Source organism: Bos indicus x Bos taurus, chromosome 29 (assembly GCF_003369695.1).
Source record: "Bos indicus x Bos taurus breed Angus x Brahman F1 hybrid chromosome 29, Bos_hybrid_MaternalHap_v2.0, whole genome shotgun sequence".
In the NCBI taxonomy this organism is placed as follows: Eukaryota; Metazoa; Chordata; class Mammalia; order Artiodactyla; family Bovidae; genus Bos; species Bos indicus x Bos taurus.
In genome coordinates, this window is record NC_040104.1 from 10,974,399 (window position 1) to 10,998,901 (window position 24,503).

The 24,503-nt window shown below is 55.5% G+C and overlaps 1 protein-coding gene across 1 annotated transcript in view; it reads right to left on the reverse strand.

The window, feature by feature from the left end:
- Positions 1 to 15,897, reverse strand: part of DAGLA (diacylglycerol lipase alpha) — a 66,488-nt gene extending 50,591 nt beyond the window's left edge. The window contains exon 1 of the mRNA XM_027531466.1: positions 15,758 to 15,897. The gene's annotated coding sequence lies outside the window, so the exon portion shown is untranslated. The remainder of the gene's footprint in view (positions 1 to 15,757) is intronic.
- Positions 15,898 to 24,503: the final 8,606 nt, after the last annotated feature.

Here is a 24,503-nt window from a genome sequence, read left to right on the forward strand (position 1 = left end):
TGCCTCCCATCCCATCCCCAGCCCGGCTCACCCCACGCAGCCTGCTGCAGCCGCCCCCACAGGCCTGCTCTCGAGCCGCGCGCTCCACATTTCTGTCTGCTTGGTCCTCCCCCAGCAACCCCCCACCCCCATGCCATGATTGCAACACCTCCATCCCGCTGCCTGCTCTCTGGAGGGCAGCACAGGCAGTCGGTGGCCAGAGGGTCTGAAGACGGGCTCCGCAGGGCATCTGTGGGCCCAGAGATTGTGCACCGGCTTGTGTGAACTCTTCTGGGGGGCAGCCTGCAGTTTTCTCTCCTTCTCCAGGGGCTCTTGGCCCCCAGGCTGGGTCACCGCCCTGGCCCCACTTCCTGCCTCTCAGTCCCCACCGGGTCGCCCTGGCTCTGAAGTGCCTGGGTGGATCAAGGGAATCAATGGCTTCTCTGTTCTCCGGAGGGAAGGCATTTCATCGCCCTTGGGGGAATCTTTCAGGGAGGCAGGGAGCAGCCAGGCCCCGGCTCAGGACCCCCGAGGCCTCAAGGCTCCCCTTGTGTTGGAAAGTGGGAGCCCTGTGCTTGGCCGAGATGTCGGGGTTGTGGGGGGAGAGGCAGCTGGGTGCTGGGGTCTGGGGAGGCCTGAGGACTCCATGGGCAAATCTGCCCCCAGCCGCCCGGGGCCCCTCAGCCCCAGCTCCCCTGGTTCCCGGGACACCCTCCGAGTGAGCGACACCTTCACGAATGGCTCCCGCCTGGGCTGAGGCACAGGCAGGCCGGGGTGAGTGAGTCAGCCAGGGGAATCCCAGCGCCCGCACCCACTGCTGGGTGACAGTTCCGCTGACACCTCCGGAGCAGGGCGCCCAGCCCCTCCCAGCGCAGGGCGAGAGGAACACCCCAAAGGCTCCCCACCCCCAAGCCCTGTTCCCTGAGATGGGAGCCTGGCTGCGGGGCAGGGAGGAGTGACTGCTCAGAAAAGCTTTACGGGAGCTCTGGGCCTGGGCCATGCTCTGCGGCCTCTTCAGGGCTCTGGTCTCTCATCCTTGGTGCATCAGTCAGGAAGGAGGCGGGAGCAGGGTCGCCACAGCCACCGCCAGTTCCAGCCCAGCACCCATCACCCCGGCCTCTGGGTATTCTGCTTCCAGGGGTCTCGGTATCTCCAGAGCACGTTCCTGGTATCCTCGGTATCTCTCCCTCATCCCTGGGGGGCCCTGGCCGGTCTCCTGCCTGGGCACCCCCACCACAAGCTGTCCTGGTCTCCAGGAAGGGCAGGGTCAAGGCTCTGTCCAGGAAAAACGAGGCAGAGCAAAGCGAAGAGCAAGGCCAGCAGCCTGAGCAGGGAGGCCAGAGAGGACGGGCACAAAGCCTGCTCCCAGCAGGACGTCCTGTCCCTCAAGAAACCCAGCCAGGTCCCCACAAACCCGCCAGACCGGTTAGCGGCCACCTCACTGCTGCCGGTCGCCTGAGGGTGCCAAGGTGGGGGGGCCCCACTGAGCAAGATCCTGCCTAGCGGGTGCCTCACTGTCGACCCCGCCCACTCCGTTATTCCGTTCCCTCCCAGCCTGACACCTGCCCAGGGAGGACCATTTCTGGACCCAGGTGAGGGCAGGGAGATGTTCTGAGTATGCTCGACCCTCTACCTCAGGTGGGCTCTCAGACCAGGGGTGGGAAAGCTGACACCGCCCCTGCCCCGCCCCAGCCAATGCACTCAATGGGATCTTAAGAAGGAGCCTAGGAGCTGTGAACGTGAAGGTGACAAGCCCCAACCCTGAGGAGCTCACGGTGCAGAATGATGAGGACACCCACACGCGGATCAGTGAATACAGGGCTCTAATGCCAGGGACCCCACAGCGAGGACAGCTGCTTAGCCCAAGGCAAGACAGACAAGGCTTCGAGCTGGGTGCTGATGCTGAGTAGGAGTTCACCACCAGGCCGAAAGAGGGGGTAGGCACTTGTCACTCTTGTCCTCCCCCTTCTCCTGTGCCCATACACACTAGCCTCCCAGAACCCCTGGGGGGCAAACACAGTCTCAGCATTCAGCCTGCCACACTCACCTCTGCCCTGGAGGTGCTCTGGGCTGAGCATCAGGGCTAGCTCCCAACTCGGGCCTCTGGGTTGCCGCCAGGCAGGGAAGCTGGTGAAGGGAGAGACCCAGAAACCCATCCATTTCTTTCAAAGAGCACTGAAGAGATGTGACCACAAATCCCATGAGTTTACTGAAATGTCTTTAAAGCAAACGGCTTGAATGGATTTCTCCCACCCTTCTCTCCACTGAGGCACTCACTGGAAAACAGCAGCTCACAAGGTAGAGACTTGGGGCTGCTGGGGCCTGATGGAAACAGAGTCTCAGCTGCAAAGCCAGGCAAGAGGCACTGGGATAAAGGCAGCTCTGGGCAGGAGATGAAAAATGACATCGAACCACGGGCAGGGCAAAGGTGATGGACAAGGGCTCGTGGGAGGCCAGTATCAGATCCAGAAACGCTCGGATACTCTCAAGCCCTCGACTACTGGTGGCTTTCCCAGCACCACGGGTCTCCCTCTTTCCTGTTCCTCCCTTCACCCTCGCCTTGAGGGCCGTGCCCCGAGCAGCTGCTTCTGCACAAGTCTCACTGGGCAGCCAGAACGGACAGGTGAGATTTTCCTGGACAGCACAAACTGCTTCCAAACCAGGGAAAGGAGCGAGAGTGGGAAGGTATGTGACTCACCAGAGATGAGAGCTGGAAGGGCCCAGGGAAATCAGAGCTCAAGAGTCCCTGAGTCTTAGTGGTGAAGACTCTAATAGGCCCAGAGAGGTACGCTGATCTACCCAAGGTGACACAGCTGTGGGCCCTTGTGCTGTCCCTGGCTTCATTCCAAGACTCGTCCATTTCAACGGTTACTTCTTGAGCACATTCTAGGTGCCTAGACTCTGGAATTTAGGCTCAGGCTTTTCCTAGATGATGCCCTGATGAAAACTGAAGTCTGTCCCCTGAGGCTTGCAAGCCAGGGGGCGGGGGGCCTCCCATTGCTTGGCTGTCTCCTCCCCACTCATTCTTCCTGTGTAAAGAGGAGGAGGTGCCCTCCCATCATCAGAGAAAGACTTAAAGACAGGAGGAAGTGAAAAAGTGGGAGAAACAGTGGGAAGGACTGGGGAACACTGGGCACAGCCTGAAGGGGAAGGGAAGAGACCACGGTGAAGGACACTCCGGGGAGGCAGGCTGAGCAAGACAGACACTGTTCTGGGGGTCCCGGGCTGCTACTGGCGCCTGTGGCCTAAGGACCCTGGACCAGACATGATTACCTATCCTTCTTTTTCCTTCTTATCACAAAGTACATGTTCTCCATAGAAAACAGAAACAAACAAAAAAACAGAAATCATCCAGGATCCCTCCAGGACAATTATTAACTATTAAGATCTGTGTAGTCATTCTTGCCTGTTCAAATACAGGATCATTCTGTACCTGCCACATTTTTTTTTTTTTTTTACTGAGCCAGAGAAGGTGAATATTTCTCATTAAACATTTTTCTAGCCCAATCTTCCCTCATTATTGTACAGCAGTCCACGTGCATGCAGTATGTGAGTCTATTCAACCAGTTTCCTACTGGTGGCCATTAGGCTGTTTTCCCTTCTCACTGTGAGAAAAGCCTCACAGCTGGACCCAAGGATGGGCTGCTCCAGGCCCCAGGTGGGATGGTGCTGGCTACTGGGGCTCCTGACCCCCATCTAGCGTCCTTTCTCCCCCAGCAGAGGCAGAGCCTTGTGTGAAGTGTGGGGAGGTGGGTACAAGGGTCTTGCCCTTCTACACCACTCTCAGACAAGGAGTGATTTCCAGTGACTCTCAAACTTGAATAGGCAGAGATGAGGTGGGTAAATGCAGGTTCCCAGGCCCCACCAGGCATTATGAAAGCTGGTGGTCCAAGGTAGGGCCCAGGAGCCTACAGCTGAGCCCATCAAGGCCATCAAGGTCAACCCCAGGCGATTCTGAGGCTGGGTGAGCTTCCTGGCATTGAGAGATGCCCTCCTGGAGAGGATGAGGCCCAGCCATGCTTCTCTTCCCCGAGTGAGCCGAGGAGGCACCTCAGAGCTGCTCGAACTGCAGAGTCCTGGGCCCCCCTCCGGAGATTCTGATTTAGTGGGGGGTGGGGAAGGGCGCCCTGAGATTCTGACCTTTCTAACCTGTTTTCAGGTGTTGCCACTGGTTCATGGGCCACACTCAGAAGCACTCAAATTAAACTGGTGTGGGCACTGTGAGCAAGTGTAGTGGGCAAGTGCAGGTGCTGGGCACCGTGCCTGGAAGGGCAGTCACAGCAGGCACTGAGCGAGCACTTCTGAGGGCCTGAACACTGCCCCAGCTGCTCAAGGTGTGGTCCGAGAGCCTCGTCCCAGGGGGCAGGTCTGGGCCCCACTCGGCCTCAGAGGGAATCTGCAGGATCTTAGTTCTCCAGCCGGGAATGGAACCCGTGACCCCTGCAGTGGAAGCGTGGGGTCCCAACCACCGGACCACCAGGGAAGTCCCTAAAGCGGCACTTTGCTGAGACCTGAACCCCGTCATCCCGTGTCATCCTTCTGATATTCCTCTGATGCAGGTCAATTCCTGATTTTACAGCCAAGATTCTGCAGCTGTGAGGTTACGTGACATTGTTAAGGTCTCCCAAGTGCCACCAGCAGGGGCTGCAACAGGAAGCCGGACAGTCCAGCCCCAGAGCCCGGGTTCCTCACTCCAACTCTCAACACCCCCTGCAGTTTTCTGTTCAAGCCCCACAATCATGGCAAGAGGTGAGACCTCAGAGACCAGGGGAGTCAACCCAACTGCTCAGAAGTGCTCCCCGGGAAATGCAGGCGGGGCTGGGGGATGGGCTGTCTGCTGTGTCCACGCCCACATCCTTCCCTCTGGGCCCACTGTGTTGGTGGCCCCGGTCTGGGTGGGGGTTGCGCCTCCTGAAACCTACAGGCTCTGTGGACTCGGTCGGGGGTTGGGGGGGCAGGAAGCGGGAACTGGGGTGGAGCTACCAGGAGCTCAGTTTGGTCTGAGGACATTCTTTCTTCGCAGCCAGACTCAGCTCTGTGTGCCTTTTGAAAGGCAGCAGAGAATATCTGTGCTCAGCCCAATGAGGCTGGCCCCTTTCAACCTTCCCCTTGCTGCCATTTCCAATTACAACTTCAGAGGCGCCTGTAATTTATACATCTCAGGATGCACTGCTCCAGCCGCTTTATGATGGGAGTTCATTACACCATTAAGGTTAAACTTTTATAAAGTACTGAGCAGGTGGTGGGCTGGGCGCCCGGCTTAGTTACCACTGCCGGAAGCCTGCTGAATAGGGTTCACCTGGGGTGGAGGAGGGTATCAGGTTCTCTGAAGGGGCCAAGAAATGGAGAAGGCGGTCCCAGAGAATGGGGGCCCTCTGTTAGCCATTTATTACGCCGCACGGTGGAGCAGGCAGGCGACAAGGAGAACAATCTGCAGCAGCTCAGCAAGGCTGGCAGGGGGCGTGGGGGTGAGTGGAAGCCCCCCCAAGCGGCCTGCCAAGGCACAGGGTCTGAGCCACGGACGGGCCCACACGTGGGCAGTGACAAAGGAGATGGGAGGCTGGTCCTCTCAGCAATAGGGTGGCTCTGGGGGTCTTCCTTTTGTAGGAACCTGTCCTTCCTGGGGCTCAAGGGGTCCCCCAACCCGATACCAGGTCGGGGAGCAAGAATGAACACCTCCCGCCGCTCCCCCCCAACCCGAGAGCAGGGGCCAGATGAATGGGGGTCCCCCAGCTGGCCAGCTGCAAACACACGGCCTTGAGCAGGTTTCTTCAGTTCTCTAAGGAAGCTGAGATCCTCAACCCGCCCCTCAGCTGTCAAACGCACATGCCTCCCTCCCAGGGCATGGTCCCAGCACAGAACTGGGTGAGCGCCCACTGCACCAGAGCTGTGTCTGTTCTTCGCATTAAATGAGTTAAGGGCAGACAGAGCACTGAGGAAGGTGTACCCAGCAGGGAGAGGATTCTTGGCTCTTTGTTGCCGTTGTTACATTGTCTGTTTATGTATCCGGCCCTAACCTGGGAACTCTCTGAGGAAGCGGTGGTAACTTTGCTTACTCCCAGCTCCAGGCACGGAACTTTGGCCTGCAGTAGCTGCTTGACCAGGGTCCCTGAGAGCGGGTGGATGGGAGTTTTACAAGTGGCGGGGCTGTTCCTGGCTCTGCAGACTGGCCTGGGTCCCAGGGACGGTGTCGGGCGGAAGACCAAGTTCTCTCAAAGGTATGAGGCTGAAGCCACCTCTTGAGAAACATTCCTTGACTTCCTAGGAGGAAAGAGACTCCAGATGTGGCTGGATTTTCTGGCTCCAGGACCCCGGGCTTGACTCCCCTTCTCCTTCCACAAGTGCCCAGAACCCAGGAGGATGAAGCAGGGTCTGCTGGCTCAGGAAGCACTGCTGTGGCCGCGCAGGCTGGCCTCCTCCAGTCGCAGGAGAGGCTGCCCCAACCGACAGGCTCCCAGGGCTGGACAGGACCGGATGGGACTCTCGACTTGTCGAGGTCACCAGCGTTCTTGGCTGTGAGTCCAAGTCATGACCCCCATGCTTGGGGTGCACAGTCTCACCCACAGTCCATCTTCCCACAGTCGTGGGGAGGGGGAGGGGCGGGGGGACGGCCCCTTGGCACAAAGGGGTCAGAGACTCTCTAAGGAAAGACTGGCCTCTCCCAGAAACCTCAGGGGAGGAAAAGGTGGATGAAAAAAAAGAAAAAAGAAAAAAAGGCAGCCGGATGGAAGAGGCGCCAAAGGGAAGGAAACCAAACTAGGAGAGGAACCAAGAGGGATGGGCCACCTCGGAGAGTGCTGGGGTGGGAACAGGGTTGGATGCCAGAGGGCCGGCGGGTCACTGCCAGCCCTGAGAAGCGCCAGGGTTGCCTGGCTGCAAGATGCAGCCTCATGAAAGTTGCGGGGGGTCCCCTGGGGGGACAGATGAGTGGACGGCAGGTAACATTTACAGTGCTCCTGGCATTGAGCAGAATGTCCAAAGAGGTGGCATCTCATTTGATCCCAACAGCTGCCCGGTGTGCTGTGTTCCACTAGACGCCCCCCCCCCCCACTTTAGAGACGAGGAAACTGAGGCTCTGAGAGTTGAGGGGCTTGCCCACATAGCAGTGGACTTGAATGGAGCTTTATGCTAAAGTCCATGTTCACAGGCCTATGTTACACTGACTTTAAAGAGAGAATGAATCGGAGCTGGGTGATTGGAAGAATAAGAGGGGCAGCGTGGTCTTGGGAGGCTTGGCGGGCCGAGCGGGCTAGGTGGGCAGTGCCAACCAGGAGGCAGCATGTCCAATGAGACTACAGAGGCCAGGATGGTCCGCTGGGCCCAGGACTGCCGGGAGGACCCGGGCCAGCCCAAAGCTGCAGCGGGGCAGCTGGCCCAGGGCAGTGTAGAGCTCCTCTGAAGCAGAGTCTGATGTAATCCCCGCCTGCAGAGGGCGGAAACTTGGGAAATGAAACCAGCCGTCACCTCGCTGCAACCCGGCCACAGATTTCCAACGGCCATGCCAGGCGGGCCTCACCCCTGCCACAGTCTAAAGCCTCTGCCCTCCTCCCTGGGGCCCAGGGGAGCACCGCCAACCTTGCCCCCAGACCCAGTCCAGCGCTGAGACATGCTCGGAGTAAAGCTGATGAGAAAGCAGAGGGTTTCTAGCCAACGCCCTGGGAAGCCTGCCATCGGGAAGCTGACGGTCTCACCACCTTCTGGAGCAGACGCGGGGCTCACCTCTCCACCGGGCTTTCCGCATACTTGGAGGGGTGAGGGGAGGTACTCCAGGGTGGCATGGTGAGCCATCCTCTGTCCGCACTGAACCTGCCTGAAGTGATCTGGTCAGGCTGCCCGGGCAAGTGGCAGACAAGATGTGTGGTGAGGTCCGAATTCCAGGCAGGCCCCGTGCACTTCCACATGACCGAAGGCCCCAGGGCAGGTGGGGTGGCCTCCAAAGGACCCAGGCATGCTGGTCAGCCATTTGGGACACCAGACTGGGGCCTGGCCCCCTTGAGGACCTCCTGACCAGCTCTTGGCCCAGGAGGGTCCTCAAGCAGGCCTTCCAGCTGGTAAACCACAGAATTCACTAGTCTGTGCGGGCAGCTCACAGCGTGGGTGTAGATCCCTGGCCCGGATGCATGCCCAGTCATAAGCATTCCTGGCCTTCATGCCAGGTCCTGAAGCTTTGAATCTCACACACAAGCAATTCTAACCCCTGACCAGCAGAGTGTCTTTCCCACCCAGCATTGCCTCTGAGGATGGGCACAGCCAGAGAAGGAGACAGAGTAAATATCATTGTTGCTGTTATACAAATGGGGCAACTGAGGCTTGGAAAGGCTGAATGACTCATCTGAAGTTGCCCAGCAGAGCCAGAGGCAGGATCCAAGCCTGGCACCCACCACCTGCTTTGCTGTCTCCCTAAAATCACCCATCTTGGGACCCTTGGAATGGGTGCTCCTGGTCCCGTCCAACACAGGCCAACATATCAAACCAGACATGCAAAAGGTTTGAGGCCGCTGGATAAATACACAGATATCAGATAAACAGGCCAGGGGAGATGGAGAGAGGAGATAATTACGGGAGCATTTGGCCAGCACCCTGTATCTCAAGGCTGCTGGAGTACAGGAGGCTCTGCCCTCTGTCAGCCGACCACGTAGAGCACATTTCCACACCTCACCTATAAAACGGGTTAATACCACCTGCCTCTCGGGTGGTCATGGGGATTAAATGAGCTAATGCATGAAAAGTGCTTAGCATGGCGCCTGGCGTGTTCGGTAAGTGCTATTTGCCATCATTGTTAGTCTTTAGTGAGAACATGCATTAGTGAGGGGAACAAGCCATGAACGTTTAACAACACACACTCAGAAGGGCGCCTGTGCTCCAACCCCTGACCGCGTCACGTAGTACAGTCCTGGTGTGCGATGGCCGGGGGGTGGGGAAGAAAGGCATCACAGTAGATGGGGGCACTGTGTGGGCCTAAAGGAGAGGCAGGGCTCAGGGAGGAGAGGGGAAGGTCCCGGGCTCAAGCCCTGGCTTCCCACCTACTTGCTGTGTGTCCTTGGGCAGGTAACTCACCCTCTCTGAGCCTCCTATAAGACACGAGTGGAGAGGGATGGACAAGTAGAGGGATACTTATCACAAGGAGTAAGTGGGATTCTCTCTGTGCTATATGCTGTCCCAGGTTGAGTTCCCAGCATTCACAAAATGGAAACTATTGTTATTATTACTGTTATTTGGTGGCTGAGCAAAGGCTCCTGGAGACAGATGCCCTGAGGCCTCCCGACCCCTCAAACCTGAAAGGGTCTGGCAAGAGCCGAGGGTGGGGCTCTGGCCCTAAGGTGGGTGGGGGCAGGGAGCCAGAGGAGCGGCCTCACCGACCTCACCCCACGTGAGGCTTGCCCAGAGGGAGCCGCCGCGTGCTGGGAGGTGCAGGGCGGATTGTATATAATGAAGAGACATCAATAATAAATTAACCTCAAGGAAGTCCAGGAACATCAATCATAAATTAATTAAATGGCTCCGGGAAAGGCAAGGACAAGGGGCCTCTTTGGGGCGTAAACTGCCTCACCTTACACAGCACGGCCCACCCTCCTGTCCCCGGCCTGCAGGCTCTGCAGCATGGCCATCTCCAGGTGGAGGAGCTGGTCCTCAGGAGCAGCTCCCCAAACGCAGGTGAAGCTAAGCCCAGCTCTCCTCCCACCCAGCCTCCAACTCAGAGAGCTCTCAGACGCCAAGAGGGTTTCTGATGAAACTTCCCAGAATAGTAACCTCCTGGGCTGAACTTGGGCAGGCAAAACTTCAAGGGGTAATGTGGTGAGAAAATGATCAGACACCTGGCAAGAAATGTGAGGAACTAGAGCCCCCTTGGTGGGTGCTCGGGGATGAAGGAGCACAGCCTCCTTCAGGGCATCCCCGACAGCCTCCTGTTTGCACCCCCAACCTGGAACCTCCTCCCCACCAAGTCAAAGCAGCTGGAAGGCAAGTGTGGGAGCCGCATCTGAGTCCCAGAAGAGGCTCTGCCCCAGGCCCCCCCTCTTACTGACCAAAGTGACAAACCTCGTGGTCTCCACCTTCCCGGCCTCCCGAGGGCAGCCACTGCCTGGGTACCAGCCTCCCCGTTCCTGCTCCCCAGCCCCTGGGTCCCTGGCACCTGCAACAACACCTCTTCCCGGCACACTCCGCTCAGAACACTGTGGTGACTGCCATATTCAAGGACCGGACCTTCTGCCTCACGGCTGTGGCTCTTGGGGACCCAGCCCCAACTCACTTCTCTACCTTTTATCTCTTCCATTTCCTGCTCCCACGGTCAAGCCAGACCACAAAAGGTCAGCCCCTCGCTTTCTCAGCCATATCCCCTGTTGCTGCCATTTCCTCTACAGTCACCTGGCTGGCCCAGGTTAAAGGCCACGGCCACTTAAGTCTCCCCTGATCTCCATGGTTTGAGTCGCTCTCTCTCCTTTGACCTCCGGTAGCACCCACCTCTTGATGTTACAGTGGAGACCTCTAGGTCCATCTCGTAGCTTCTCAATAGGTTGTAAACACCAGATTCCATACCTTATAGGTGCTGGTATGGCCACTTTGGCTTCTCCGGTGGCTCAGTGGTAAAGAATCCGTCTGCCGTTGCAGGAGACGCAGGAGATGCGGGTTTGGTCCCTGGGTGGGGAAGGTCCCCTGGAGTAGGAAATGGCAACCCACTCCAGTATTCATGCCTAGGAGATCCCATGGACAGAGGAGCCTGGTGGGCTACAGTCCATGGGATCGCAAAGAGTCAGACATGACTGAGCATACATGCACGCACGTCCACTTCATTTTCGTGGCTCTCACTGACCTCCAGGTCTCAGAAGGTGCTCAAGAAATAACCATCAGCTCCATCGGAGTGGGAACATATGCCAGGGGCCACAACGTTATCTTGAGTATGATTCTATTGACAGATACGCCAGATTCCAACCATGCCGAGGGTAGGGTGGAGCTAATTTCTCCTCATCAAGAAAAGGGACATAACCTATTGCGTCTCCCCTGGTGCTAATATATGCAAATCAGGATGAAGCTGCTTGTTTTGTGGGAAAGATCCTGAATGCAGGAGCAGAAGCATTTACCGAGTGTGCTTCTCACCACTGGGATCCCTCCACTCACCAGGCATGCGGTCCTTACAATCCCTGCTCCCTGTGGGAGGTTCTACTGTCCCCATCTTACAGATGGGGAAATTGAGGTGTAGAGAGGCACCAGGATTTGAACTTGGGTCTGTTTGATCCCAGAGTCCCAAGTCCTAAGGCCCATGGGCTGTGCTGCTCTCTTCTGTCACCTGGGTGGACTGTCCCTGGCTGACTTCCCCAGGGGCTTGGGGAGGAGGCGGAAGCAGGCGTTATGCGAACACATATGGGCATTGGAACCACTCCCCCCAGCCTGGGCTTCCTTCTAAGGAATACTGAGAAAGCAGAAAAGCTGCTCCTGTAAGAATCACACTGAGACGTTAAGCTCCCCTTCCCCGAGCTGGAAGGCGACCCCTCCCCCCGCCTCTCACTGTTCTCTCCTGCTTCTTGGGGCTCAGCAACACCCCAGCGCGCACACCCACTGACACCAGGCCAGCCAGACACAGGAGCCCACGGGCTCCCCCGCCACCAGGCGCTCCTCCGGCTCAGCCCTCACTTCCCACAGAAACACTTGCTTACGGGCACACGCGGCTTGGCACACGTGCACTCGCCCGGCGGGAACGGCCCCAACCCTGCCCGTCTCCACCACGATCCTGCCGAGGAGCCGGGTACTCCTGCCCCTGGCCCTCGACGGTGGCCACACCACTCCCCTCCACATCACCTCCCCGGAACCCTCTCCCAGCAGCCCAGAGGACCCCACGGGGAAGACAGTTTCCTGCATCCTCCCCGCCAACACATCCAGTGCCCCATCCACCAGAGATCCCGTGCAGCCAAAGTCGGAATCAGAAAGGAAAAAGGACAAGATAAACAGCCTTCAGCTATGCCCGCTGGGATGTAACCACATCCCACAACATCCAAGGCTCCACGGCGCTAGAAGATTTATTGTCCTCTGACCGCATGTTCATTGATAATTCCCCAGCGCCACATGCCTGGTCCACTTGAGTGTGTGGGTATGTGTGTTAGTCTCTCAGTCGTGTCTGACTCTTTGCAACCCCATGGACTGTAGCTCTCCAGGCTCCTCTGTCCATGGAATTCTCCAGGCAAGAACACTAGAGTGGATTGCACTTCCCTTCTCCAGGGGATCTTCCTGACCCGGGGATCAAACCCCGGTCTCCCACATTGCAGGCAGGTTCTTGACCAACTGAGCCAGCAGGGAAGCCCCTACTGGAGTGTAAGACAAAGCAATTCCAGGGAGAAACTGAACTCAGATGGAGCACTGGCCAACAGGTGATTAAACCCTGAGTGGGATCCCTCTCTGGTCCTGGAGAGAGGGGCTGTGGGGAGGGTCTGTGCCTTCAGCTGTAGCCTAGAAGCCTCTGTCCAGAGATGCCCGATCCCCTGGCACCCCTGCAGCTGAGCAGCTGGGCACCATGATTTACGAGGCAGCTGAGGTGGAAAGGTTGCCAGGAGCTGAGTTAAGCAACTTTTGGAGAAACATGGACAAAGAAATGGGAATAGGACTGAGGACCAGAGTTGAAAAAAACCTCAGCTCCAGAGAGCCCTCGATGGCCACTCCTATGTTACCAGTTCTCTCCCCCTAGCTAGAATCTGCTCCAAACTATGACAAAGGGTGGTGGTGACTGGTGGGGCTCCTGGTGGCCTCAAACCCTGAGGACTTGCAAGACAGCCCTGCTCTGCTTCGGGCCAACAGAGGCTGGGTCCACCCGTTGGCTTCTCCTATCTCCCCCACCTGCCACCCAGCTCGCCTGTGCAGAGTCCCAGCCTCCCAGGCAGATGGCAAGGGGTGGCTGCAAAGGGCTTATGTATCCCCAAACCACAAGGCTGAGCCACCAATCAGGATAGGCAGAGGTGTGGCGGGTGTGCTTAAAGGACATGATCGTTCAATATTCACATCGGGGAGGCCTGAGGCTTCCTCTTAATGGACTCTCACTAGGACAGCATTCCAAGCAGGAGCTGAAGTGCTGGCAACTCCTGGGGAGGCAGCGAAAGAGGCCTCGGGGGGCACCCCGAGAATGACCTGGAAACAAGTGGCTGAGGAAGCACCAGGCGGTGTCCAGGTGGCGACCCCTGGGAAGTGCCGGTCCTTGGCCTGGACAAGTCAGCTGACCATCCGGGGCCTGGTAGGATGTGTCCTCCTCTGCCCCTCGTGCCGTGACACTGCAGCGTGGACACAGGGCAACAACTTTCTGCCTCGGGGACCAAGCTTGTGAAACGGGTTGCTGGCTACAGCAGATACTCCTATGGAATGCTGGAGAAACGGGCCTGGGTTCATGGAATCTGGCCTGCCAGTGTGAAGCTTTTGAGCCGTGGGGGATGTATTTCAGGCCCTGCAGCCCATTATTAGTAACTGGGCCCCAGTGGCAGAAAGTAAAGACCCTGGAAGCCACCCTCACTCATCTTCTCCACCTGGGTCGGCCCTTCAGGCAGAAGTGGGTCCTGGGGGATTCTTGCTACACCTGTCTGCTCTCAAGAGGCCCACTCTGAGGGTGTCCATCATCCCTTCTCCTTGCCCCCGGCACCCCTCATGGGCCCCAGCCTCCTGCCATCCAGCCTCCACCTCCGCCACAGGACCACCCTGCCCCGTCTCCTCTCTGGTGACTCTGACCCACTTGGCTTTCTTAAGGCCACGGCCCCCCAAAACACGGATATGGCTGCTGCCCACTCGCATCCTCTGAACCAGGAGCCAAAGTAAATTCTCAAGAGAAAACACACACGTCCAAGTCCTGCTCCCACCCGGGTACCCCAGATCTGCCAGCCACAGACACCTCTCAGCCCTGCGCGGCCACAGGCGCGTCTGCAGCCCTGGTGAAGGGCTTCCTCTTGTTCAGCCCACTCCTGCAGGGCTCTCCAGTGGCTGCGGCCACGCTCGGACCGTCCTCAGGAGACCTGGGGCCTGGTTCTAGCTCAGCAGCTGACTCACAATGTCAACAGATCCCACTTTCCCCACCAGGAGCCTTTACGCTCAGGGCTTCTAATTCCCTACGACAGGCCCTTCCTCCCCATTCACATTCCACGCTTCCATCTCCTCGGCCTCCGGCCCTGGTCTCTTCACCTGAAGATAATCCCTGACCCTTGGACAGGTCTTCACAAAGGGTTTCTGTGGGCACCATCTTTCATCCTCCGTGACCACCTTCCGATGTGGCTGTGAGAGGTAAAGTCACCTGTTCAAGGTCACACCAGCGAGACTGGAATTCAAGTCTTCTGGCTCCAAATGCACCGGACAACACTCCAGCTTTGAGGAACCTCAGCAGCATCTCCAAGCACACACTTGGGATAATGAGTTGCTAGCCCCACCCTAGTCTCCTATACCCTCAGCCTGGTCTTTCTGGACTCCTAAAGGCCCAGCCTCATTTATTCTTCTCCTGCGATTCCACTTCCTCAAGAGATCCATAAAGACCTAACAATTTCCTCCCACATCCTAAGACTCCTCTGCGGGTGGGGTGGGGGTGGGTCTGTAAATTGCCCCTCTGTGAAGTAGGGCATATGTGATGCTGAGTGAGACCCTCACCTAGGGCTTCCCGAAGGATCGGTGAGGGCAGAAGCAACCCCAACAACACTCCTGGTGGCTGCAGACTCGTCTTTCAAACATGCTCCAAACGATCCTCTGGACCCAAAGGCTTCTGAGCATCACGGACACCATCACCCCAAGGAAAAGGCAGGGCCCGGGAACCACAGATGGCTGGAGCCCTACGCCTCCCCCTGCCCACCAACATGGCCCACCTCTCAGCCCTGCAAATGTCTCAGGACACATGTTCAGAGATAGAGAGCAGAGCTGAGAACCACCCACCCCTCCCCTCTTCCCCAAAGCTGGATGAATTCATGAGCCCAGGGTGATGGTAGCGCCTAGAGAGGTCTCTGTCTGGGCCACCATCAGGGTCTTCAAAGTAGAAGCATCTCCTGGTACCTCTCTTCCATGTCCATTTAAAGGATACCAACCTTCTCCCAGACTTCTGCATTTCTCAGTCCCTAGTGTGCCCAGCAGACGTTAAAGGTGGATCTCTGTGCCAGAAGCAATACCCCTCATCATACCCAGAGTGGGAGGACAGGCATTCACCCTGCCCGTCCACCAGGGTCTGAGGGCCACGGATTCTCCCCTCGTAGGGCCGGGCTGCCCCAGCACTATGCTGTGCCAGGGCCATTTCTCACAGTCACGGCCAGCAACTCCTGCCATGCTGAGGACACAAATTCTTCAAGCCCCGGGTGCCATCACTCCAGACCATTTCAAGGCCAGAACCATTGGACACCTTACTAATGAGAGCACTTCCTCACACCCCTGCCGGGGGCACCACCATGCGCCCACCAGCTGGCCACCGCCACCCCAGCACGAGTCCAATTGCTCTGCCCATCACCTGCCCGCACAGAGGGCTGCGCCCGCCTCACACCTGGGCGGCCACCACCACACCAAGGTGGGGGTGAGTCTCTTTCTGACACCCGTGCCAGGAAAACCACGCTGCTCGGGCCAGACCCACGCTGCCCACGCCCACGCCACGGGTGTCACCCTTCCCACATCGGTGCCAGGGGCTCCACGGATCCCACACCTGTCACGGGCGCGCGCGGCAGCCGCACCTCCGCCTGCGGACCCGTCGGGCGGGCCATCGCGCGCCCTGGACACTGCCCAGCTGCCGCGCCGCTCTCACCGCACCCGAGCCCGGGGCCCGGCCGGCCGCGCCCGCGTCCCCCTTTACCTCCAGCCCGCCTCAGGGCTCGGCCCGCCGCCACCACCGCGACCGCCACCTCCATCCTGGGCTCCCCAAGGCCCCGATTCACTAACGCCGCTTCCGCAGGGCGCCGGCGCCGGCGCGAAGGCCACCTCCGCCCCCCGGGGGACGCTGCGTCCTTTACGTAAACCCCACTCCGCCGCCAGCGGTGACCATGGCGACGGCCGTGGGGTGGCAGCGCCCTCTGGTGCCAGGGAGGGGAGTGGCGCCGAGGCCAGAGGGAGCGGAGTCTTTCGCGGGCTCGGGCCCGGCGCGTGGGGGCGGTGGGCTCCGGGCTTCTGCCACCGCTGGGGCTTCGTGGGCGGCCGGGAGGGGCACGACCCGCCGCGCGGCATGCGGGGAAGGGAGCCGCCTGGGTCCCCCTCCTGCAGGCCCCGCGTGACCGGGTTTAGCGTGGGAGAGGGGGAAAAAAAAAGCGTGTAGGATCACTGGAGAACTGGTTCATTTGTGGGGAGGAAAGAGGGAGCTGGATTCCACCTCCTCCGGGTGCAGAGCACTCCTTGGAGTAAGGGGGATGGGGGGCGGTCAGAGCACATCTTCACCATCTGTGTTCTCTCGCCCTTCACCCTGCTGGGGCCCAGCATAGCTCCTGGCTTCCAAAAGGGCTCTTGGTCAATTTTGAATTCCTGGCAAATGAAGAAAATTGCCCTTCCTCTTCTGCTTCACACGCATCCATTCATTTCCTCAACACACCTTCCCTGAGAGCCAGCCTTGAGCAGGGAGCGCCACTGTCCGCGTGCCTTGTGCTAAGCTGGGGGAGTGAGTGGGCACAAAGATGAGCAGATCCCAGGCCCAGCCCTCCAGGAGTTGGATCTCAGGGGTACCAGACCATCAGAGTACAGGGTGCTTGCGGTGTAGAGCTCAGCGGAGACGGCCGGCGGTGGAGCTCTTAGACGGACCTTTAAGCAAGCCCTGGGGGAGGGAGTTAGGTCTGAAGGCCAAGAGGACCCAGCTGGGTCTCAAAGCTGGAGTAGAATTCAGAGCAAAGAGGGGAGCCGCATATTTCAGCGAGGGGAGTGCCTCTAAAGTGTTGTCAGGGGCCCTGTTGTCATCCCAAGGAAACAGGGTGACCCACAGCAGTTTGGTGTAAGTGGGAGCTATGTGAAGGGGAACTGAAGTGGACCACCCTCCTGAAAATTTTCTGGACTTTTGCTTTAAAGTGAGACTGAGTCCAGGGCAGCCTTCCTCTCTTGAAGCATGTGGGAGCTACTTCTGGAAGGAGTTCTGTATTATCCATGGTTATTTTGAAGGCAAACTCCAGTTTGCTTTAAAAAAAGAAAAATGGAGGCAGGGAGGACAAATACTGGATTGGATACCTTAGGGGACTCAAGAAAGAGATGGACCTTCCCAGCCTCAAGAAGAGCAGGGTATCAGGGAGGATTTAACGACTGATTGTAGCAAAGCAATTCAGGGACCTTCTGTCTAGATCACTGCAATGAATCAGAATCAAAACTGCCAAATTTAATGTTTCCTTGGTTCAAAGTTCTAGATTCCCAAAAGAAAGAGTTTTGTTGGTCTAGCTTGGGCCGTGGTCAATCGTAGCAGTTACATTCCACCCCCTTAGCTGCACAGTGTATACAGATTCACACATGTATGCGCGCGCACACACACACACACACACACACACACACACACCCCTCCTCCCATTCATTCAGAGTCATCTTCACCAAACAATATTGTGTTCCAGTATTCCCTGGTCAGCTACCTCCAGACTTGATGTCATAATCAAGATCCAAGTTCAAGATCTTCAAGGTGATGTCCATGTACATTTCTCCTCAAGGTTATGGTGATTCCATCTGAGCACCTAACAACTGAGTTAACAGGTACTTTTAACTACCACCAACATGTTCTCTGAATTCTTGATGCTCACAGACTGGCAACAGCAGCATGGCGGGGGGTTGCTTGTGAGAAATGCAGAATCTCAGGCCCCCACATCTCAGCAGGTTGGCATGATCCCTCAGTGTTATGTATGCACATTGCCATTTGAGAAGCGCTGCTGTTCCAAATACGGATGGAAAGGAAAAGGAAATACATGAAAAATGTGTTTTAATGGTGATTGTTGCTGTTTAAAAAGAAAAACAGGAAGGGTTATTTATTTAATCTTCAGCAACTCCAGTAACCAACAAGATAGTGGCTGCAGTCTTTATTTTTGCAACTGTTTGCAAACTCCTAAAAGGTGTTTATGACTTCTTTCCTCTAACTCCTGCCTGCATCTCATTTTTCTGGTGGACTGACCGAGCCTCCATCCTTGAAGTTGTGTGTGAGTCGCTCAGTCGTGTCCGGCTCTTTGCGACCCCATGGACTGTAGCCCGCCAGGCTCCTCTGTCCATGGGATTCTCCAGGCAAGAACGCTGGAATGGGTTGCCATTTCCTGCTCCAGGGTCCACCCTCAAGGCCCTGAGCTATTGGTGATCCTGACTGTAAAGCATGTCCGCCTTTACCGTAGGGCGTGAGGGCATAGGAGGTACTCCATGGGGACCCTGCGTTCCACCCATATCACTCCTATGTGTGTGTGTATGTCTGTGTGTGTGTGTGTGTGTGAGATGAGGATCCCCAAGTGGCCTGGTGGTAGTCCCAGGCTCCAATTCAGCGGAACCGTTATTGTGCCCCCTGGTGGAAACGTCCCTCCCTTTAGTTCTGAAACCACCAGACAGTCGAAACTCAAGAATTGCCTGAACGGAAGGCAGGCAGCAGACATTTTGACACTGGTGAAACTCTCATCACCGCATCCATCCCTAGTTGTGAGACCCTTTGGAAGGAACGTACCCTACCAGACGTCTGGTTCAGAGCACATGTTCCCTGGGGGCCTTACCTGGTCCAGCCACCAGGCTGCTCCCTCTCCAACATCCCATCTGCCCTTCCTGCTGAAAGCCATCAGCCCCGGTTCTGACAGAGTCTGGCCAGGTGTTCTTGTAGACGGCCACCAGAGCTGTGAGCAGACTGGAGTCAGGGAGGAGGCCAAGACTGAGGGCTTCAGGATGGGCGACGAGCCATAGATTGGTCCCGGTCCAGCTGCCGGGCTGTGTTCCCTCAGCTCGGTGCCAAATTCCCCCTCTGGTCTCAGTTTCCCTCTGGGTCCCAGTGGGGATAATAACATGGCTCCTCCTTCCAGGGGGGGGTATGTGGATTAACTAATTAATGAGCGTGACATCGTCTGCTTCTGCAAAGGGGCTGATTAAATGCTGAGTGTTGTTATTAGAGCGATGAGGGTGTGTGACAGGCAGAGTCAACTGCAGACAGATCTACTCCCCTCGCTCGCCTCCTCCCCGCCCCGTTCCTCCGTCTGCCCTACACTCTGCAAGCTGAACATCTTGCAAGACAAAACCAAGATGATTTTTGGCACCCCAAAGACGGTGTCTAAGTTTTGCGTGTTTCCCCTGTACTGGAATGTGAGTCACGGCCCAGCTCCGTAGAGTAATCTGTCTCCGACAGCTGGCACAGCTGTGCCCTGCCTCAGACTCTCGGCTCCCAGCAGCTGCAGGGTGGGATGGCTCGGCCAGTGATTGCGTCGGGTTAGAGCTGCCTGCAGAAAGACAACTGCAGCATTCCTGAGCTGGGCACCAACCTCCTGACTGCACTGCCCCATGGTCCCAGTGACTGAGTGATTGCCTTTCCTCACAGCCCGAGGGAGGGAAAGTCAATGTGGCCTACTGGCTTAAGGCTTAAGTGGGAATTCAGAGCATGCAGCGTTTTAAAGTATAAAATATCTGCTCATGGCTGCTGGAGATCCAATGACTACATTTTAGCTTGGATGCAGGGTATAGGATAAGGCATGAAATCAGCTCTGGGCATGGGACTTTAGTTTGTTCCCAGATGCCCAAGTCCTGAGTGAAATAGTGAATGTGACTTTCCCAGTAGTCAGTGTGGAATCCTTGCCCACTCACCTGTGCTGGGTCCCCCATCTCTGAGTGTTGTAGGATGCTGGCTCCCACCCAGAATCCCGGCACCCATGGTGGGGCGGATGGGAAGGAATGTCTTAGTCCCACCACCAGGGAAACAGCTGACAATGATGGGCAATGTTGTTTACCCAAATAGCACAAACTCTACCTGCGGAGGGGAGAGAAAAGCTCTGGAGGCTGAGCTGTCAGACTCCCACAGGGAGAGAAATTAGCCAGTTTTGAGGTCTAGGGAATGAATGCATGTGAACTGTGGTTTGGGACACCTGAGCCAGCTCAGGATCACCCAGAGTTTCTCATGGCAGGATTTTCAGCCCTTTTCCCCACTAAAAATTGCTGCTGCTCTCCTGCCTTCTTGATCCTCATACTATGAGATATAGGAATGGGTCATAGGGGCAGATAGCCTGGAAGTGGGGGCTGGACCCACAAAGATTAAAATCAGCTACCACTGGGATGTGCTGAGGTCTTGTGCAAGAAGCAAGTCGTCCCCTCCCACCGAAGGGAGCCTGCCACCCATGCCTTTTACCTGAGTGAGTAGCATTTGCAATCAGAGTCTCGACACATCTGTATGGCGATGGAGTGATAACGGTGGAGATACTGGAGGAAGTGAGAGTGTTGGTGGTCTAGTGGTGGTGTTGATGGGGAGAAAGGACCAATGGCTTCCAAGGTGGTCGTTCTGGAAATGTTTTCGCTTCCCACCTCATCCTCCATTCACTTGGGTATCACTAGTACTTTCACTGTAATGCCCAAAGGATTGGGGGATCCTTGCATCTCATTAAACCAGCCTATTTGTAAGTATCTGCTCCCTAACGGGCATTGTAGTAACTAGTTTTTCTCCTTGGGGCACTAGGGAGCTATGGGATTATAAACACAGATGTCTCAGGAGAAAGACTGCATGCTTATTGACTAGTGTGACTCATCTGCACTTTCTGGACAATAATAACAAGAGTAGAGAGTCCTCTTGAGGGTGTTCATCCATCCATCTACCCACTCAGCCACCCACTTATTCTCTCACCTCCTCTTCACCCACATATTCACCCACCTACCCATTCACCCACTCACCTTCTTACACCCAGTCTGTCCGTTGCCCACCTACCTACCTACCCACCCACTCACTCCTCCATTCACCCACCCATCCATCCGCTCATCCACAAATTCATCAGTCCATCCATCCATATATCCATTCATCTATCTGTCCATCAACTCTTCAACCTCTCCACCTATCCAACTATGTCCTAAATCTTGTCCAATTTATCGTCCCTCCTAAATATCTTTGCAACTACCCACTTCTGTCCATTTCTACCAGTACCATCCAGGTATGGGCCACACTTACGTCTCTTCAGGGCCACTGCCACAGGCTCCTAACTGCTCCCACTTCTCATCCAGTTTTCCACCCAACAGATAAAGCAACCTCCTATAAATGAACACCAGATAACATTATGTCACTGCTTAAAGCCTTGCTGTGGTTTCTTATCGCTCTTAGAATACAGACCCCAATTTTTGTTGGGTATACAGTAAAGTGTACAGATGATGAGTTTCCCCATATGTGTATACCTGTGATCACACCCAGATTAAGACACAGAGTATTTCCAGTTCTTTGTGCTCATAAAAGTCAGTTACCCCACCCCCCGATGTAGACACTAATTGTATGTGTATACCTTCAGTTCAGTTCAGTCGCTCAGTCGTGTCCGACTTTGCAACCCCATGAATTGCAGCACGCCATGCCTCCCTGTCTGTCACCAACTCTCGGAGCTCACTCAAACTCACGTCCATCGAGTCGGTGATGCCATCCAGCCATCTCATCCTCTGTCGTCCCCTTCTCCTCCTGCCCCCAATCCCTCCCAGCATCAGAGTCTTTTCCATTGAGTCAACCCTTCGCATGAAGATTTGAAGGTGGCCAAAGTATTGGAGTTTCAGCTTTAGCATCATTCCTTCCAAAGAACACCCAGGATTGATCTCCTTTAGAATGGACTGGTTGGATCTCCTTGCAGTCCAAGGGACTCTACACCTTAGGTTTGTCTGTTTCTAACTTCCTACAGATGGAATCATAGAGCATGGACTCTTTTGTGTCTGGCTTCTTTTGAGAAACATTATGTCTGTGAGATTCATCCATGTTATTATGTGTACCAGTAGTTCACCGTTTTTTATGGCTGTGTGATATTTCATTAGGGTTTTCCTGGTGGCTCAGCAGTAAAGACTCCACTTGCCAATGCAGGAGATGCGAGTGTGATCCCTAGGTCAGGAAGATGCCCTGGAAAAGAAAATGGCCACCCACTCCAGTATTCTGAACAGAGGAGCCCTGTGGGCTACAGTCCATGGGGTGGCAAAAGAGTAGGATACAACTTAGCAACTAAACAACCACAATGCAACAATATTTCATTAGATAAGTATACTATGATTTGTTTGTTTATTCTGCCTTGTGGCTTTTTCCAGCTAGGGGCTCTAGTGGATAAGGCTGCTACATTCTTGTAAAAGTCTTTAGTGAATATTGCACTTCTTTCTCTTGGGTTGGGGGTGGACAGGATAATGACCCGTAGTGATGTCCATGTCCTAATCCCCAGAACTTGTATGTTTAAGTATAATGTGTGTTTGCATGTTAAGTCGCTTCAGTTGTGTCCGACTCTTTGAGACCATAGCCTGCCAGGCTCCTCTGTCCATTGGATTCTCCAGGCAAGAACACTGGAGTGGGTTGCCATGCCCTCCTCCAGAGAACTTTCCTTACCCAGGGATTGAACCTGAAAATCTTACATTTCCTGCATTGGCAGGCAGGATCCTTACCGCTAGTGCCACCTGGGAAGCCCTCAAGTATAATACAAAAGGGAATTCAGGTTGCAGGTGGAATTAAGGTCTCTAATCAGCTGATCTTGAGATAGAGAGATTACCCTAGATTATCCGGGTGGGCTCTGTGTAATCAAAAGCTTCCTTATAAGTAGGAGAGGGAAGCTAGGTGAGAGGAACAGAGAGATGACAGTGAGAGAAAGACTTGACCAGCCGTTACTGGCTTTGAAGATGAGCCAAGGAACTGGGAAAGGCAAGGAAACAGGTTATCCTTCTAGAGCCTCTAGAAGGAACACAGGCTTGCTGATACCTTGATTTTAGCCCAGTGAGACCCATTTTGGACTTCTGACCTTCAGAACTATAAGATAAATATTTGTTTTAAGCCACCAAGTTCGTGTCAGTTTATTATAGCAATAGAAAGCTAATACAGATAGATGTGAGATTTCCCTGGTGGTCCAGTGGTTGAGACTCCTCCTCCCAATGCAAGGAACACAGGTTTGATCCCTGGTGGGGGAACTAAGATCCCATGTACCTTGGGGCAACTAAGCCCACTCCCCACAACTACTGAGCCCACGCTCTAAAGCCTGTGCTCCACAAGACAAGCCTTCAAGCCACAACTGGAGAAAGCTTGAGCATTGCAACAGAGAGCCTGTGCACCACAATGAAGAGCCAATGAAGCCCCCCCCCCCCCCCCGCCTCCCGCCAAAAAATAAATACAGGTAGATACTTAGGAGTGGAACTGGTGGAACTGCTTGATCATAGGATGGACCCTCAGATTCTTCTTCATGCCACCATCCAGCATGACTGGCCCTGCCAACATGTCTGCCCACATCTTGGGCCACTCTCTTCTCTTCTGTCCATCTTCCAGCCAGGCAAGCCTATCATGATGTTCCTCAGAGGTGTCCCTTGCGTGTGCTCTTCCCTCTGCCAGGGTGGCCCTCCCTCTCTCTTGAGCTATCAGGGCTCAAGATGCTTCCTCAAGGGAAGGAGGTTAAGTTCCCAATTACTGATGGGCTCTCCAAGCACTCTGGTTTTTTCCTTCAGGCCACTTCCCAAGGTTTCTTGTTTAGCTGCTAAGTCATGGCAACTCTTTGCAAACCCATACTGCAGTGCACCAGGCTTCCCTGTCCTTCACTATTTACCAGAGTTTTCTCAAACTCATGTCCACTGAGTCAGTGATGCCATCTAACCATCTTATTCTCTGTCATCCCCTTCTCCTCCTGCCCTCAATCTTTCCCAGCATCAGGGGTCTTTTCCAATTACTTGGCTCTTCGCATCAGGTAGTCAAAGTACTAGAGTTTCTGCTTCAGCATCAGTCCTTCCAATGAATATTCAGGGTTGATTTCCTTTAGGATTGACTGGTTTGATCTCCTTGCGTGCTGCACTCCATGGACTCACAGAGTCCTACACAACTTGGTGACTGAACAACAATTTATTTAAGTAGCTGAGTTTGCCCCCCATCCTTACGCAGCACCCTATCCACAGACTAGAAGCTCCCTCTGGGTAGGGATTGGGTCACTCTCATGTCCTTAGCACACAGCTCCACTGCCTGGCACATAGTAGGCCCACAGCAGCTAATGGCTCCCTGTTGAATGAATGAACTTCTGTTTGATAGGGATGGGGAGATGTCTGGGTACAGTGAGGATGTCAGAGCAAGTGTGGAGAGGGGGATGGAAGAGGAAGAAAGGAGACAGGAGGAGAGACAGAAACACACACCCCAGAGACCATCGAGCCCCAGATTCTACCCTCAATTTCAGTCTCATTTCACCGGCATCCCCAGGGCAAGAAGACTCGTGAAAACCATCCATGTGAATCAAATGCACAGGAGGGAAATGCTGATCTCTTAGTGAGAAAGGTCCTGTATTCCTTTAAAGACAGCTCGATGCCTTTCCAGGGACCTGTGACTCATACCTACTGCCTTGGAAACAGTCGGCCTGGCCCCTGAGGAAGGAGGGGTATTATACATAAGTCTGGAGCTGACCGAGACCCCAAGGTGGGTGGTGAGTTTCTCAAGGCCACCCCCCCCCACGCAAACGTGT